This window comes from Mus pahari, chromosome 10 (genome assembly GCF_900095145.1).
Source record: "Mus pahari chromosome 10, PAHARI_EIJ_v1.1, whole genome shotgun sequence".
NCBI lineage: Eukaryota > Metazoa > Chordata > Mammalia > Rodentia > Muridae > Mus > Mus pahari.
Genome location: NC_034599.1, coordinates 47,443,626 through 47,448,378, shown reverse-complemented (window position 1 = coordinate 47,448,378; position 4,753 = coordinate 47,443,626). Strand labels below are relative to the sequence as shown.

At 45.3% G+C, this 4,753-nt stretch overlaps 1 pseudogene; it reads right to left on the bottom strand.

Annotated features, from left to right (window-relative positions):
- Window positions 1-3,453: 3,453 nt before the first annotated feature.
- On the bottom strand, window positions 3,454-3,983 carry LOC110328341 (annotated as a pseudogene).
- Window positions 3,984-4,753: the final 770 nt, after the last annotated feature.

Below are 4,753 nucleotides of genomic sequence, written 5' to 3'. Positions count from 1 at the left end.
CAAGAACATAGCACCTGCTTCCCAATGGACAAATTAAGGAAGAGAAGCCTCCCTGGGAAAAAGGATGTGGCCCTCCTGAAGGAAAAGGATGTGGTCCTCTTGGAAGAAAAATGATGTGGTCCTCCCTGAGAGAAAGAGATGCATTCTTCCCTGAGGGAAAAGGATGTGATCCTCCCTAGGAGAAAAGGTCCATCACTGATAACCTCACATAGTCTTGGGACCAAACAATAGGCATACCCCTCTCTCCCTTCCTAGTCCTCTGCCTTATCTTCAAATCTCAAGGTTTGGGGTTGTGCTTTGGGTTGCCCTTGTAAGAGCAATGCCTTACCTGAAGCCCTGCCTCGCTCCCTTCTCCCCTCAATGTTCCCATTTCCTTCATGAAGATTTTAAGTTGCTCCACTAAGTTAAACCACAAGCAAGCAAACCCAAAGGCACAGCAAACAGTGGCGTAATGCAGGCACCCACAGCAAGCAGCCTGGTGTGGTGGCATCTGCAATTGGCAGACTGTCCCTCCCAGGACACCCAGAACCACATTAAGCCTTCTCCCGTGTGCATTTGCAACCCTCCGCGGAGGCAAATGCAAAGGCAGAGATGAGAAGAACAGAAGGCAGCAAATGGAATATAAAATGTGGCTCCATCCCGATTCCACCCCCTTCCAGGAGGAGGGAAGACTGTGGAGGTGGTGAGGTATTTGGGGGCAGATGATTCCCCAGGTATATAGAGCCTGGGAGTCCATTGTTTCCCACCTGGTGTACAGTATTGTCCTGTTCTCCAGGCAAAGCAGGAAAATTAAAAAAAAAAAATCACCACAAGACAGACTAAACCATCTGTATGTGTGGGACACTGAAGATTCTCAGGTAGAACTATATATCTACGGGATAAAATTAAACCACTTACATATTCATAAACTCCAGAATTTGAAAAATAGACTCCAGCACACACCAGGTATTCTGACTGTTGAATTGGAATACTTCTTCAGGGCCTACTCTCGAAAGTTTAAGTACAGAACTTTGCAACTGGAAGATCCAGGTGACAACTTGTGCTTGAACTCAGATAGGAGTACATAGTCTCTAGTGACTCAAGAAGTCCAGAGGAGCTGTGGACAAAGGCCAGAGTGGGAGTGGGTTCACGTGCAAGCCTGGTCCAGATGGTAGACCCCAACAGAAAACCATGGCTCTGGAAAGAGGGTGTAACTGAGAGCAGCCAATGAGATAGAGCTGCTACTCAGCAAACCCAGCCTCTTTCATAGGCTCCAACATCGACCAATCAGGACTGCCCTTATTTATATGGTTAGATGTTGCATGCTTAGTGTCTCACGCTAACCACACAGGACTGCTTCCAAAATGGACACCAATACAGCCCTTCACCTTACAGAAGAGGTCTGTTGCTACCATGACTGCATTGCCTTTTGGCACAATCCTGAGCAAGCGTGCCTTTTTTCTTTTTTTTTTCCTGCTCTCATCTCAGTTTCTTAGTTAACCACAAAGTGTAGGAAGGGAGCAAGACAGACACAAAGTTACTAAATTTGCAGCCCGTGCTGTGCCTCTGTGGCCTTTGGACTCTGTCACTGACACATTTCTTTTATCGATGCTTCTAATCAGTCTGTGTGGTTGGGAACACTGCCTGGGGGAGATCACAGACTCTCCTCTTGATTTGTGCAGCTTGAGTGGAATGGATTCCTTTTCCAGCTCCTTCCCTAGGGAGTTCGGTCTCAGATACGATGTTAGAAAACCAGCTGAGTACTGGCATGCATTTATGTATCGGATAAATAAAAAACATTATCATGCACTTGTGTAACATACAGGTGTCTGCCCACCCTAAGTTCTCATTTCAGAAAGCTTGCGTACATTTTGGACATAGAGAAGCCAATAGCCTAGCTGAGGTGCTACTGAAACACTTCCGTGCTTCGTAGCTGGATTTGCTTTCTGCTGCCAGGTCTATATTTAAATTTGACTAAAGCTTGCTGGTGATTACTGCCTCCCCTGGTTCTCATTGAGATCCTGGCTCCTACTCATAAAGGCTGCAGTTCAAATTGCCACTAAAATTGCTGGGTATTAACATTAAGAAAGGAGCAATTAAGACTGTGGATATACTGGCCTGCTTTTCATTCTCACCTAGAGCCTACCGACTCTGAAACAAGGGGACCACATATGCTGGATACTGAAGGCATACTTGGAATTCTGGGAATGCAGAGATTAGGAAGAGTTTGTTCCTTTCTCTCCCTTCTGCTTTTTCTCCTCAGTAACATCCAGCAGCGATTACTGTGTGTCTAGAAGGTATCAGAAAGTTACTATCCCAATGGATAGTAACTGAGGTCACAGTAGTGAGCATGGCCAACCAGAGCCCCTCTCTCTAGAAGCTCACCTTCATGTAGACAACAGTGGGTGTTATGAAATTAATAGGGGGGACAAGAGAGAGGGTGGGTGAGATAGGTAGGGTGGGAAGGGAACGGCTCTCTCAAGATTTGACACTTAAACTGAGAACTGAATAGGAAGAAGGACAATGGGGCTAGAGAGATGGCTCAGAGGTTGAGAGCTATGTCTGTTTTTCCAGAGGTCCTGAGTTCAATTCCCAGCAACCACAGGATGGCTCACAACCATTTATAATGAGATCTGCTGCCCTCTTCTGGCCTCCAGGTATATATGCAGGCAGAACACTGTATACATAATGAATAAATCGATCTAAAAAAAAAAAAAAAAAAAAGGACATTGTGATGTTTGAGGGAATGAATTCTCCAATTAAAGACAATGAGGAATTCAAAGATCCTGAAGTGGGGAATTGCACCTAGGGAGTTGAGGGTATCACAGGGATGCCCACATGCTTTCGTGCTTTGCAACAGAGAGCAGCATAGAATGAAGTCAGCTTGAGGGGACGATACCATCTCACTGGATAGACATGGAAACCAAAGATACTGAGTTTAAAATTTAGCCAGGCATGGTAGCTCCCACCTTTAATTGCAGCACTCCGGTAGCCATGGCAGATGGATCTCTATAAGTTTGGAGCCAGTATAGACTACATAGCAAGTTCTAGAACCACAAGGATGACATAATAAAATAAAAATAAAAATAAAATTTTTTCAGAATGTAAAATATAAGGAGCTGGAATCATATCTTGTGGTATATGACTTGCCTAGCATGCACAAGACTCTGGATCAGGCCTCTGGTACCTAAAAGAAAATGAATTTGCCCTGTGCTCTCATGGGAAATGACTGAAGTGCTGACTGCAGGGGGCAATGTAACCTGACTTGCTTTTTTTTTTTTTTTTTAGCTAGGCAAAGAATTTTATTAACCTTTTCCAAACTTTATTCCTAGGCTTCTTCAGCCTAATTTGCCACAAAGAACGAATTAGGTAAAAGCAAAAACCAAAAAGAGCGACAGTGTCCAGGGCCTTGGAATTAAAAATATTAAAGATCTAGATCTTATCAGATTCATAAACAAAAAGATTAAAAGGCAGTCATATAAACCAGCAGCTCCTATAACTTCTGCAAGTGTCACCCTCTTCGGAAGGTGCCTCAGTACCATTTGCCTTGTTCTTAAAAGCGTCATCAAAATTCTCCGCCAGATCTGGAACTCCATCACCATCACCATCCTCTCCAGGAGCAAGTGGTGCTTTTCCGTCCACGGATTGTTTGGGCAGAGCTTCAGCCTGGCTCCTTAGACTAGTCCGGCTGTCTGCACCCAGCTGGTTTAGGCTGCTGGGAAGCATTGCTGTCAGCCGCTTTGTCTCAGCGTGGGCTGTAATGGTGAAGGTGTAAGCTGCCAGAGACGCCTGAACTTTAGGGTTGTTGAAATGGACCACTGTTCCTTGGTTTGTAAGCATGTTCACCTCTTCAATACCCCTAACTTCTTTAAGAAGAACTACAGTTTTGTTTTGTTTTTTCGTCTGCTGTGTCTGTTTTGTGAACCACCTTCTTTCTACGAGCGTCTCCTTTTCCATCAATGAGCACTTGTGCCTGAAGTTTGGAGATTTTTTTCCTGATTCATGAACATTCCTTTCATCTTGCCCAAGTAGTGGGCCATGTGGGGGACTAGGGTTCAAGATTAGGGTGTCTCGGGCAGACCACCAGAGATAAGGCACACACACACACACACACACACACACACACACACACGGGGACACAAGATGACAGCTCCTGACTTGCATTTTTTTAAATATATTTTTTAATTAGATATTTTCTTCATTTGCATTTCAAATGCTATCCCCTTTCCTAGTTTTCTCTCTGAAAACCCCCTATCCCCTCCCCCCTTCCCCTGCTCCCCCCCACCCACTCCCACTTCCTGGCCCTGGCATTCCCCTATCCTGGGGCAGAGAATCTTCTCAAGGCCAAGGGCCTCTCCTCCCACTGATGGCCAACTAGGCCACCCTCTGCTACATATGCAGCTAGAGACGTGAGTCCCATCATGTGTTTTCTTTGATTGGTGGTTTAGTCCCAGGGAGCTCTGGGGTTATTGGTTAGTTCCTATTATTGTTCCTCCTATAGGGCTGCAGACCCCTTCAGCTCCTTGGGTATTTTCTCTAGCTCCTCCATTGGGGACCCTGTGCTCCATACAATGGATGACTGTGAGCATCCACTTCTGTATTTGGCAGGCACTGGCAGAGCCTCACAAGAGACAGCTATATCAGGGTCCTGTCAGCAAAATCTTGTTGGCATCTGCAATAGTGTCTGGGTTAGTGGTTGTTTATGGGATGGAGCTGGGTGGAGAATTGAGTAGAAAAAACAGACTCATCATTTCATAGTCATTCTTAGTGCTAG